Raw genomic sequence first — 14,299 nt, forward strand, 5'->3', positions numbered from 1 at the left:
CGGCTACCTACACTGTGGCCCAGAGCCATACTATTACCATTGACATACCTTGTTCACTGAATTTAATCATTTCTAACAACTACCTGTAGATGCCATCATAAACGAAGGGAGAAGTAATGAACAAATCATGCCGAGAACTGTAAACAAAAGTAGAGTGACTAGGCCCAACGCAGATTCATACACGTTTTCATTGGTGCTGAACCAGAGAAAACGTAATGTTTTCCCTCCGCCCAGCATATAAACATAGCATGTTTATGTGCTATGTAACGTGTTTCTTATGTAATTTTGAAGAAAATATCATAGATGGATTAATGAAAATGTCTATATTAACATAAAATAAGACATTTAATGTGCCCAAGAGTGATTATTATTATTATATACTATTAGTATTACTATGGCGCAAAGACTAGAGGGACACTCTTGGTGATTTTAACCCTTTGACTGTTGACGTCGTATATATACGTCTTACGAGGTACCATGTTTGACGTATATATACTCATAAATTCTAGCGGCTTCAAATCAAGCAGGAGAAAGCTGGTAGGCCCACATGTGAGAGAATGGGTCTGTGTGGTCAGTGTGCACCATATAAAAAAAATCTTGGAGCATGCAGTGCATAATGAGAAAAAAAAACTCCAACCTTTTTTTTTTAATTAAAATGGCGAATTTGTGGTCTATTTTTGTATAGTATTTATGGTTGTATTCTCGTTTTCTTGGTCTCACTTGATAGAATGGAAAGCATATTATAGAAATAGAGGTGATTTTGATTGATTTTACTATAAAAAGAACCTAGAAATGGAGCTCAAAGTAGGGGAAATGTTTGATTTTTGCCGATGTTCAAAAGTAAACAAATGATGTCATTATCCAATAAGTGTCCAACTAGCCATTCTAATGTGAAGTCATGAATGGGTTGATGTTATTTGTACAATTATTACAGTATTGCAGTAGTCTGCATAACAGTAAATCTTCTATTTTTTGTTTGAATAAAAATTCAAAATAGAAAGCAAGAGTAATATCAGAGGGGCTTGGAGATGTGACTGATGAACAAAGAAAATGTTATTTTAGAGCCAGGAATGTCTGTATTGTTCATTCTGGACCGTATTTTGAAATTGTCATATTTTTTAATTTTCGTGAAATTGGCCAAATTGAAAATTTCTGACCATGTTATTGGGTAGTTGAAATCGGTAAATGGGCAGTTTCTTGTACTCAATCGATAGAAAAAATGGAGTTCTAAAGAAATATCTATGAGTTAGATCAACTGGAACAATGGAATTAGCCGAAAATAGGGGTCAAAGTGGGAGAAATCGCCGATTTGTAAATATCGCCGAGGTCGCTAACTTCGCGAGAGCGTAATTCCGTCAGTTTTCCATCAAATTTCATGGTTTTGGTGTCATTACAATCGGCAAAAGATTCTCTGTCATTTCATGAGAATTTTTTTTTTTTTTTTTGAAATTTTGCGACACCAAGAGACACTTCAGGATTGGGGGTTGCGACAGTCAAGGGGTTAATGTGTACCTGCATGCCAGCACAGTGTGTAAGTATATTTAGGTACAGGTACACAAGTATTATTATCAGAACATATATAAAACATTTAATAACTTTAAAACACTTGAAATTTTGGAAAGTTTCCAGACATAATAGAGATATGCTCACAGAGAATGTAAACAAACCGGGTGGCACGCCGTATTAGAAAGACAGATTGCTGTATGGTGAGTTTTGGTCATAATTTGAAAACATCATATTAGCAGAGCGCCAAAAGGCAAAACGCCATAAAGCAGGGCCCTACTGTAGTTGAAGTTTCTCTTCATTAACCCTTAAACGGTCCAAACGTATACGTATATACGTTTTTTCAACATCTGAAAGTATGTAAAAAAATGTAATCTTTTTTTTTGTTTTACATTCGAAAACGTGTAAAAAACTTTTATCTACATTATTTTTTTTGTTATATTTGAAAATATGTAAAAAAATAGATCTACTTTTGTAGCACTATGAATTTGAACGTCGATCTGTTTGGACCATTTAAGGGTTAAACTGTCATATTGCTCTGAGTGGCCCATTTGATTGATGTCCACTTGGAGTCTTGCAGTGTCTTCGATGAAGGTCACTGTCATGGCAATTTGGGTGACATCTGCAAAAGAAGACATGAAGCTATGGCTTACATCCTTGTCTATGTCAGATATGAGGATGAAGAATAGGATGGGAGCAAGTACTGTGCCTTGTGGAACAGAGATTTTTCACTTTAGCTGCCTCGGACTTTACTCTGTTTACTATTACTCTCTGTTCTATTTGTCAGGAAGTTATAGATCCATCTACGAACTTTTCCTGTTATTCCTTCGTTGTGCATTTTGTGTGCTAATACACCATGGTTACACTTGTCAAAGGCTTTTGCAAAGTCTGTGTATACTACATCTGTATTTTATTTATCCTCTACGGCATCCAAGACCTTGTCATAGTGGTCCAGTAGCTGGGACAGGCTGGAGCGACCTGCTCTAAACCCATGCTGCCCTGGATTGTGTAAGTGATGGGTATCTAGGTGGTTGGCGATTTTGCTTCTTAGAACCCTTTCAAAGATTTTTATGATATGAGATGTTAATGATATCGGTCTGTAGTTCTTTGCAATTGCTTTACTGCCACCTTTGTAAAGCAGGGTTTTTGTCTGTTGTTTTTAGTGAGTGTGGGATGACCACTGTGTCCATGCTCCCTCTCCACAGAATGGTGAAGGCATGTGACAGGGGTTTCTTGCAGTTCTTCATGAACATGGAGTTCCATGAATCTAGGCCTGGGGCAGAGTGCATGGGCATGTCATTTATTGCCTTTTCAAAGTCTTGTGGTGTTAGGATAATATCCGAGATTTTTGAGATGATCAAATTTTGAGTCTCGTTCATGAAGAATTCATTTGGAATGTCAACCCTTAGTCTGGGTAGCGACTCGCTGAACAGTGAATTGTATAGGGACTCAAGTATCTCATTCATTTCTTGGCTGTCATCTGTGTTTGTCCCATCTCACCTAAGCAGGGGCCCAATACTGAATGCTGTGTTTCCCTTAGATTTGGCATAAGAGTAGTATTTTTTTTTTTTCAATTTCCTTTATGGCTTTTAGCTCTTTCTGCAATTCTTGTCTCCTATAAGATTCCTTCAGCTTAAGTTTAATACTTGCAATTTCACTGACCAGTGCCTCCTTTCATATTTCAGATGTATTGGCCCCTCTCAGCAGCTCTGTGACTCTTCGCCTTCGTCTGTATAAGGAGCATCTCTCTCTTTCTAGTTTAAATCTTCTCTTTCTTTTTCTTAATGGAATGTGCCTTGAGCAGATCTCAAGAACCAGAGGGTTTTTTTTCTAGGCAAAGCTCCATGTTCGATCAAAACATCATCATAAGCTGCATTCTCCTATGAGTGGATTATTAGTGTATTGTTCCAGTCACAGTAATGTGCCTTTTTATTCCAAATGTTACAAGATTACCATATAATAATCATTCATCATTCCTATAGAACTAGATACGTAATCATTTTATTTATCACTTGAAAATCAAATAGGACTGCCCAGGGTAATCACAATGGGATCAATGAAGAGCCAGATTACAGTCTCTCCTCACATAGTGACATACTCGTTTACCGACGACTCGGACTTATGATGGGCTCTCTGTCCAGTATGCATATCTCAATAATGTATATTAGAGCTGATTTCCTTTATTCTTATTACAACATACAGTATACTACTGTATAAATATTTAAAAATATAGCAGAAATTTTATAAATAGTGCAAAGGTGACATAAAACAACATCAAAGATGGTTGACACAAACCCACTACTACAAGTCCTCCATCACAAATCCGGCATCACTGGGAGCTGTAGTGTGCCGGATTACTGAGTTTGCCGAATTACAGAGTGGTTAGGTTAGAATACACTTAATAAAATTAACCAACCTGACTTACACAGTTCATTGAACATCGGCAAAACTCGAACATTTCCACTACTTTGAGCTCAATTTCAAGGTACTTTTCGTCATGAAAGCAATCAAAATCATGTCTATTTCTGTAATATATCTTCCATTCTATCAAATGAGCCCCAAAAAATGAGAATACATCCATAAAAACCTTACGAAAATATACTGCAAAGAGGCGGCTAATGGCTGAGAAGTTAACTCCCTTATTTATCGTCCGTCTTTTTTATTTTTGTTTTACGTTAAGAAGCATCTTTCCATCATACATTGCCCAAGTTTCAATGAGAGACCCCAACAAACAACCGAGAAAAAAAAAACATTTACCAAAAATCATATATGGCAAGCCCAAGCCAGGTACTGAAAATAAGTCACTTTGTCTGACTTTTCTGGGTTATCCTAGGTTCTCTATACATACGCTGCTATGTATGATAATCTATGTAACTGTATTTGTGTATAACTGAATAAACTTATTTACTTCTAGTCTGTCAACTGAGTACAAGAAACTGCCCATTCACTTATTTCAACTACCCAATAAAGTGGTCAGAAATTGGCAATTTGGCCGATTTCACACAAATTTCAACAGATGCCAATTTCAAAATAGGACCCAGAATAAACAATGCAGACATTCCTGGCACTAAAATAACATTTTCTCTGTTCATTAGTCATGGCTACAGGCCCCTCTTATATTACTCTTGCTTTCATTTGGAAGTTTTATTCACAAAAAAATAGAAGATTTACTGTTATGCAGACTGCCACATTATTGTAATAATTGTATAAATAATGTCAAGCCATTCTTGAGTCCGTACTGGAATTTGGACTGGCAGGCGGACAGGTATTAGACGGTGACGTCATTTGTTTACTCTTGAGCTTCGCTAAAGAATAGAACATTTTCACTACTGTGAGCGCAATTTCAAGGTACTTTTCGTCATGAAAGCAATCAAAATCATATCTATTTCTGTAATATATCTTTCATTCTATTAAATGAGACTGAAAAAATGAGAATATAACCATAACAACCATACAAAAATATACCGCTAAGCGGCCGCTAATGGCTGAGAAGTGAACTCTGCTATTTATGGTTTGATTTCTTTCATTTTTGGTGTACGTGAAGAAGTATCTTTCCATCATACATTGCCCAAATTTGAATAAGATAACCCAACAAACAACTGAGAAAGTAATATAATAATAATAATAATAATAATAATAATAATAATAATAATAATAATAATTAATAATAATAGTAATAATAATAATAATAATATCTTTATTTACTACACGCACACGTACATGGTATACAGGCCTAGCTGACATCAGTGACATACTACTATATAGAAAGCTGCTTGTTATGCAGAGTATTTCAAGAAAATTAGGTCAGTGTCCCAGGATAACACCCACACTAGTTGGCTAACACCCAGGTACCCATTTACTGATGGGTAAACATAGACAACAGGTGTAAAGAAACACACCTAATGTTTCTACCCTGGCTGGGAATCGAATATTTACCAAAAATCATATATGGCTAACCCAAGCCAGGTACTAAAAATAAGCCACATTGACTTTTTTTGGGTTATCCTAGGTTCTCTACACATATGCTGCTATGTGTAACAATCTATAGAGAGAAAATAACTTTTTTGTTTCATGTTTATGGTGGAGTACGAGTATATATCACAGTTAGTCCTGTGCTACAGTCCGTTTTCTCTAATATAAGCCACCAAGACAGGGATAGGAGAATGGTATTTGTATACCATATCCTCTTCATACCTCCGTCGAACTGCTCGGTATTATGCCAAATATTATTTATTCTCGAGTATTTAACATGTTTTATGTTATTTATATTGTTTCTTATGTCATATTAGATCAATTGTGATTGGCAAATAAGCTGTAGTGTTGATATTAGCATAATAATAAAGCATATTCTCCTGCATCATGAGACTGAGCTCATGACAACCGACAGTGGCTTCAAAGCCACCTTATCTTTAATGGATAATGTACTGTGTAGGTGCTTTACATAATGAGAAGCATTTCTTTTATTCATTGGAACCATGGCTAGGGCTAAAAGCAAGCAGGTTAAAACAATAAATGGAGAAAAAGAAATTGGAATGACTTATGCAGCAAGTAGCGCCACCAAACTTACCTCATAATTTTGTAATATTTTAAACTTAAGATTTAATATAAGTCTGCTCGAAATGCCTAGCCATGCTAGGTGTTCTAGTGGTACACTCTGTAATTATTATTTTACTACATGTAAACCACACAATAACCAAATTATGTAAACTCAGCATTGTAATCCTTATAGAGAATAAACTTTGAATTGAAACAGTACCAGCAGGTTGGTGTGGCGACCCTGGAAATTTGAAATTATGCTAGCCAAAATTTGTGCCGAATAACTGAAGGAACCGAATAACTGATTGCCGGATTTGTGATGGCGGACCTGTATTATAGTATGCTCCTCACTTAGCAATGAATTTATTTACTGACGTGGTCTTAGAAATGGAACTAAGTCGTTAAGTGAGGAGAGGATGTATTACAATCAAAACTAAGCACTAAATCCACAAGGGTCATTCTGAAGAGCAGGAGTGAAGAATCATTAATATGGGTACTCAGATTACAAAGCAGTAAAAACTGCAAATCAGTTATTGATGTTTTGAATTTTATAATGACTGTGTTCAGCACAACAGTGTTATAAATATACAGTAAAGACTGAATCCAAAATACCCCAACAAATGGTTAGGAATCCAGATAACTTTGGGTAATACTGTATTGAGTTTAGGTCCTTCTGGGACTCAAGGGTTTATTTATAATTTAAAATGCCCAGCATTAAGTAGCTTTTACAGTGCATAAATTTGTATTATGTGAAAAAAAAATTGGTGCATTTTGTCTCAAGAGTTAACAGCAAAAAAGGCAATTTTTTAACCAAAATTTAGAGCAGCCAACATATGAACAGCAATTTGAGAGCAGCTTGGATAAAAAACAGTAGAATATAGACATCCTGTACAAGGACACCTATACAAGGATAACCTATACAAAGACAGCCTGCACAAGAAGATCCTGTATAAGAACATCTCATGCAAGAGCATCCTGGACAAGAACAGCCCACACTGGAACAGCCTACACTGGAATTGCCTGCACTGGAACAGCCTACACTAGAACAGCACTACACTGGGACTGCCTGCACTGGAACAGCATGCACTGGAACAGCCTGCACTGGAACAGCCTACACTGGAACTGCCTGCAGTGGAACAGCCTACACTGAAACAGCCTGCACTGGAACAGCCTACACTGGAATTGCCTGCACTGGAACAGCCTACATTGGAATTGCCTGCACTGGAACAGCATGCACTGGAACAGCTTGCACTGGAACAGCCTACACTAGAACTGCCTGCACTGGAACAGCCTACACTGGAAGAGCCTGCAATGGAACAGCCTATACTGGAACTGCCTGCAGTGGAACAGCCTGCACTGGAATAGTCTACAATGGCACAGCCTGCAGTGGAACAGCCTACACTGGAACTGCCTGCAGTGGAACAGCCTACACTGGAACTGCCTGCACAGGAACAGCATGCACTGGAACAGCTTGCCCTGGAACAGCCTACACTAGAACTGCCTGCACTGGAACAGCCTACACTGGAACAGCCTGCAGTGGAACAGCCTACACTGGAATTGCCTGCAGTGGAACAGCCTACACTGGAACAGCCTGCACTGGAATAGTCTACACTGGCACAGCCAGCACTGGAACAGATTACACTGGAACAGTCTACACTGGAACAGCCTGCACTGGAACTGCTTACACTGGAACTGCCTGTACTGGAACAGAATGCACTGGAACAGCATGCATTGCAAAAGCCTACACCGGAACTGCCTGCACTAGAACAGCCTACACTGGAACAGATTACACTTGAACTGTTTGCACAAAAACACCTTATACAGGATCAGCCAGTACAAGAACAGTCAGTACAAGAACAACCAGCACAAGAACAACCAGCACAAGAACAACCAGCACAAGAACAATCAGCACAATAGCAACCAGCACAAGTACAACCAGTACAAGAACAACCAGCACAAGAACAACCATCACAAGAACAACCATCACAAGAACAACCATCACAAGAACAACCAGCACAAGAACAACCAGCACAAGAACAACCAGTACAAGAACAACCAGTACAAGAACAACCAGTACAAGAACAACCATCACAAGAACCAGCACAAGAACAACCAGCAAAAGAACAACCAGTACAAGAACAACCAGAACAAGAACAGCTGGTCAGGTACCGACTTTAGGTGCTTGTCCAGTGCCAGCTTGAAGACAGCCAGGGGTCTATTGGTAATCCCCCTTATGTATGCTGGGAGGCAGTTGAACAGTCTTGGGCCCCTGACACTTATTGTGTTGTCTCTTAACGTGCTAGTGACACCCCTGGTTTTCATTGGAGGGATTACATCGTCTGCCAAGTCTTTTGCTTTCGTAGAGAGATATTTTCGTGTGCAAGTTTGGTACTAGTCCCTCTAGGATTTTCCAGGTGTATATAATCATGTATCTCTCCCGCCTGCATTCCAGGGAGTACAGGTTCAGGAACTTCAAGCACTACCGGTAATTGAGGTGCTTTATCTCCGTTTTGCGTGCTGTGAAGGTTCTCTGTGCATTTTCTAGGTCAGCAATTTCACCTGCCTTGAAAGGTGCTGTTAGTGTGTAGCAATATTCCAGGTGTGTAGCAATATTTCAAGGTCCCAGGACCGAAACGTTTTCTAATAAATATGTTATAGTGTTTGCTTACGTGTCTTTCTAAACCAGCAATATTCCAGCCTAGATAGAACAAGCGACCTGAAGAGTGTCATCATGGGCTTGGCATCCCCAGTTTTGAAGGTTCTCATTATCCATCCTGTCATTTTTCTAACAGATGCGATTGATATAATGTTATGGCCCTTGAAGGTGAGATCCTCCGACATGATCACTCCCAGGTCTTTGACGTTAGTTTCTCGCTCTATTGTGTGGCTGGAATTTGTTTTATACTCTGATGAAGTTTTAATTTCCTCATGTTTACCATATCGGAGTAGTTGAAATTTCTCATCGTTGAACTTCATATTGTTTTCTGCAGCCCATTGAAAGATTTGGTTAATGTCCGCCTGGAGCCTTGCAGTGTCTGCAATGGAAGACACTGTCATGCAGATTCGGGTGTCATCTGCAAAGGAAAACACGGTGTTGTGGCTGACACCCTTGTCTATGTCAGATATGAGGATGAGAAACAAGATGGGAGCGAGTACTGTGCCTTGCAGAACAGAGCTTTTCACCGTAGCTGCCTCAGACTTTACTCTGTTGACCACTATTCTTTGTGTTCTGTTTGTCGGGAAATTATAGATCCATCTACCAACTTTTCCTGTTATTCCTTTAGCACGCATTTTGTGCGCTATTACGCCATAGTCACACTTGTCGAAGGCTTTTGCAGTCTGTATATACATCTGCATTCTTTTTGTCTTCTAGTGCATCTAGGACCTTGTCGTAGTGATCCAGTAGTTGGGAGACAGGAGCCACCTGCTCTGAACCCATGTTGCCCTGGGTTGTGTAATTGATGGGTTTCTAGATGGATGGCGATCTTGCTTCTTAGGACCCTTTCAAAGATTTTTAAGATATGGGATGTTAGCGCTATCGGTCTGTAGTTCTTTGCTATATTGCTTTACTGCCCCCTTTGTGGAGTGGGGCTATGTCTGTTTTTAGGATGGTAAAAGCACGTGATAGGGGATTCTTGCAGTTCTTGATGAACACGGAGTTCCATGAGTCTGGCCCTGGGGCAGAGTGCATGGGTATGTCATTTATCGCCTGTTCAACGTCATTTGGCGTCAGGATAACATCAGATAGGCTTGTGTTTACCAATTTCTGTGGCTCTCTCATAAACAAAAATCATTTAGATCTTCGACTCTCAGTCTGGTTAGCGGCTTGCTAAAAACCGAGTCATATTGGGACTTGAGTAGCTCACTCATTTCCTTGCTGTCATCTGTGTAGGACCCATCTTGTTTAAGTAGGGGTCCAATACTGGATGTTGTTCTCGACTTTGATTTGGCATAAGAAAAGAAATACTTTGGGTTTCTTTCGATTTCATATATGGCTTTTAGTTCTTCCCGCGATTCCTGACTCCTATAAGATTCCTTTAGCTTTAGTTCGATGTTTGCTGTTTTTCTGACCAGTGTCTGGAGTTTACCTGGAGAGAGTTCCGGGGGTCAACGCCCCCGCAGCCCGGTCTGTGACCAGGCCTCATGGTGGATCAGAGCCTGATCAACCAGGCTGTTACTGCTGGCTGCACGCAATCCAACGTACGAGCCACAGCCCGGCTGGTCAGGTACCGACTTTAGGTGCTTGTCCAGTGCCTGCTTGAAGACGCATTGCAGATATATTGGCCTCTTTTAGCCGCTCTGTTATTCTTTTCCGTCGCCTGTAAAGGGATCGCCTGTCTCTTTCTATTTTACATCTACTCCTCCTTTTTCTTAAAGGAATATGCCTTGAGCATACATCATAATCTGTTCTAGGCATAAGCTGGGGTCTGCTGCTTAGTCTATCTTCCCAGCTTATATCGTTTAAGACTTGGTTTACTTGGTCCCACTTTATGTTCTTGTTATTGAAGTTGAATTTGGTGAAGGCTCGCTCGTGACTGATCCCATTATGTCGGTCTGGGGCTCCGTGCATACATGTCTGAACCTCGATTATGTTGTGATCCGAGTATATTGTTTTTGATATGGTGACATTTCGTATCAGATCATCATTGTTAGTGAAGATGAGGTCCAGTGTATTCTTCAGTCTAGTAGGCTCTATTATTTGCTGGTTTAAGTTGAATTTTGTGCAGAGATTTAAAAGCTCGTGTGTGTGTGTGAGTTCTCGTCTGAGTTGCCTCCTGGTGTTATCACTGCAACAACATTTGCTATATTCCTCCATTTTAGGTGCCTTAAGTTGAAATCCCACAGGAGCAAGATGTTCGGGGCAGGAGCTGGCAGATTTTCCAGACAGTGGTCAATTTTCAACAGCTGTTCCTGGAATTGCTGGGACGTTGCATCCGGAGGCTTGTAGACTACCACAATGACTAGATTTTGGTTCTCGATCTTTACTGCTAAAACTTCAACTGCATTATTTGAAGCATTAAGCAGTTCTGTGCAAATAAGTGACTGCGATATACAGGCTAACCCCCGTACCCCCCGTTTTGCCTGTTCACTCTGTCGCATCTGTATAGGTTGTAACTTGGGATCCATATTTCTGTATCTGTTGGTTTGGATTGGAGGCCCTCGACTGTGAATCCACTCCAGAAATGACTGGAGTTGGTGCACGATTTCTGCCATTTCCTGCCAGTTTTTGTTTTTTCTTCCTGGCACTAGAAAACCTCTCCCTCTTGAGTAGCTGTGGCTACCCAGGTTTTCCCATGGCCTGGATGTTTTGCATCTTTTTGTCCTTTTTAGATGGTATGCCTGGCAATTTAAGTTACAGCACAGTCTTTCCTGTACTGAAGAGGGACACATTTCCGGGTGAAAAAACTCACAGAGAGGGAGTTTGCATTTTTTACAGCTCTTGTCTGCATTCCCCCATGCATACAGTTAATGTCTACCAGGACAGCACCTCCAGCCTCACAAGAACACAACAACAACCAGCACAAGAACAACCAGCACAAGAACAACCAGAACAAGAACAACCAGAACAAGAACAACCAGCACAAGAACACCCAGTACAAGAACAACCAGTACAAGAACAACAAGAACAAGAACAACCAGTACAAGAACACCCAGTACAAGAACAACCAGTACAAGAACAACCAGCACAAGAACAACCAGCACAAGAACAACCAGAACAAGAACAACCAGTATAAGAACAACCAGCACAAGAACAACCAGAACAAGAACAACCAGAACAAGAACAACCAGAACAAGAACAACCAGTACAAGAACACCCAGTACAAGAACAACCAGTACAAGAACAACCAGCACAAGAACAACCAGAACAAGAACAACCAGTATAAGAACAACCAGCACACGAACAACCAGCACAAGAACAACCCAAACAAGAACCAGCACAAGAACAACTAGAACAAGAAGAACAAGAACAGTCAGCACAAGAAGAACCAGCACAAGAACAACTAGAACAAGAAGAACAAGAACAGCCAGCACAAGAAGAACCAGCACAAGAACAACCTGTACAAGAACAGCCTGTACAGGAACAACCAGTACAAGAACAGCCTGTACAGGAACAACCAGTACAAGAACAACCAGCACAAGAACAGCCTGTACAAGAACAACCAGTACAAGAACAGCCTGTACAGGAACAACCAGTACAAGGAAAACCAGCACAAGAACAACCTGTACAAGAACAACTTGTACAAGAACAACCAGTACAAGAACAACCAGTACAAGAACAACCAGTACAAGAACAGCCTGTACAGGAACAACCAGTACAAGAACAACCAGCACAAGAACAGCCTGTACAAGAACAACCAGTACAAGAACAACCAGTAAAAGAACAGCCTGAACAAGAACAAACAGTACAAGAACACCAAGTACAAGAACAACCTATACAAGAACAACCAGTACAAGAACAACCAGTACAAGATCAGCCTATACAAAAACCAGAACAAGAACAACCAGCACAAGAACAACCAGCACAAGAACAACCAGTACAAGAACAACCAGTACAAGAACAACCAGTACAAGAACAACCAGCACAAGAACAACCAGTACAAGAACAACCAGTACAAGAACAACCAGTACAAGAACAACCAGTACAAGAACAACCAGCACAAGAACAACCAGTACAAGAACAACCAGCACAAGAACAACCAGTACAAGAACAACCAGTACAAGAACAACCAGCACAAGAACAACCAGTACAAGAACAACCAGTACAAGAACAACCAGCACAAGAACAACCAGTACAAGAACAACCAGCACAAGAACAACCAGCACAAGAACAACCAGCATAAGAACAATGAACACAAGAACAACCAGCACAAGAACAACCAGTACAAGAACAACCAGTACAAGAACAACCAGTACAAGAACAACCAGCACAAGAACAACCAGCACAAGAACAACCAGCACAAGAACAATGAACACAAGAACAACCAGCACAAGAACAACCAGCACAAGAACAACCAGCACAAGAACCAGTACAAGAACAACCAGCACAAGAACAACCAGTACAAGAACAACCAGCACAAGAACAACCAGTACAAGAACAACCAGTACAAGAACAACCAGTACAAGAACAACCAGCACAAGAACAACCAGCACAAGAACCAGTACAAGAACAACCAGCACAAGAACAACCAGTACAAGAACAACCAGCACAAAAACAACCAGCACAAGAACAACCAGCACAAGAACAACCAGCACAAGAACAACCAATACAAGAACAACCTGCACAAAAATGTTCATATAAGAACAAGAACACGCAGCAGGCTACAATACCAGCCAGTACAAAAACAGCCGGCATACCACAAGCCGAAGACTTCATCACACACAACACACAATCAAAATCAATATAATAAGAACATAGAAGTGTACAGCAACAAAAACAGAGTAATAACAACATAAATAACAGCACATAAGAGAATATTACTCAACCTTCACTCAAGTTTGTTTGTGTGTGACGTCACACTCACCGCGGTGTTCGCATCCTCTGCCGCCACAATTTTTTTTTTTTATTTTTGATTTTGGGAATTATATTTTTGTGTGGCTCTAGTGGTGCTTTTAGGAATATTGTGTCTTCGAGTTTTGGTTCGTGTGTTATGAGTAGTGAGGTTAATGGTCAAATATCGCAGCCGGTTCGAAAGCAGTCAATACGAATATTAATTGTGATGAATGGTTTGAAAAACCGACAAGTTGAAGATTGAGACACTTATGCAGCATATGGGAATCTTTATTCAGGAAACGTTTCGCCACACAGTGGCTTCATCAGTCCAATACAAAGAGGAAGGCGTAAGGGTACCATTCATCACAACTGTCAGACACTGCAGCATCATGGGATCTTTTTACAAAGAATTCTTCAACACTTGTTCAACCTTTGGACAAAGACCTACTTCGACTAGTGGATGGTACCACTATGACCCCGCCTCCGCCTGCTTCACATCACCTCACTACAGTATATAAGCCACGTCTACGTTTGTCCTGTTTCCTGACGAACCTTACCTAACCTAACCTATGCTGTCAGATTCTCCTCCACCACGATGCTGTGAACACTAACTCCAAAGCCGAGGGACTGATTACCTCATCTTTTGTATATAGTTCTACTGTCTTCCTATTATGTCCTAGAATCTGTATTGATAAAGCCACTGGATGGCGAAACGTCTACAATAAAGATATCCAGATGTTGCACATGTGTCTTAACTTTCATATTGTC

At 40.2% G+C, this 14,299-nt stretch overlaps 1 protein-coding gene across 1 annotated transcript in view; it reads right to left on the reverse strand.

The window, feature by feature from the left end:
- The window catches only part of LOC138855205 (protein FAM50A), a 58,815-nt gene extending 45,248 nt beyond the window's left edge, over positions 1–13,567 (reverse strand). Inside the window, exon 1 of the mRNA XM_070103239.1 lies at positions 13,525–13,567. The gene's annotated coding sequence lies outside the window, so the exon portion shown is untranslated. The remainder of the gene's footprint in view (positions 1–13,524) is intronic.
- Positions 13,568–14,299: the final 732 nt, after the last annotated feature.

This window comes from Cherax quadricarinatus, chromosome 85 (genome assembly GCF_038502225.1).
Source record: "Cherax quadricarinatus isolate ZL_2023a chromosome 85, ASM3850222v1, whole genome shotgun sequence".
In the NCBI taxonomy this organism is placed as follows: Eukaryota; Metazoa; Arthropoda; class Malacostraca; order Decapoda; family Parastacidae; genus Cherax; species Cherax quadricarinatus.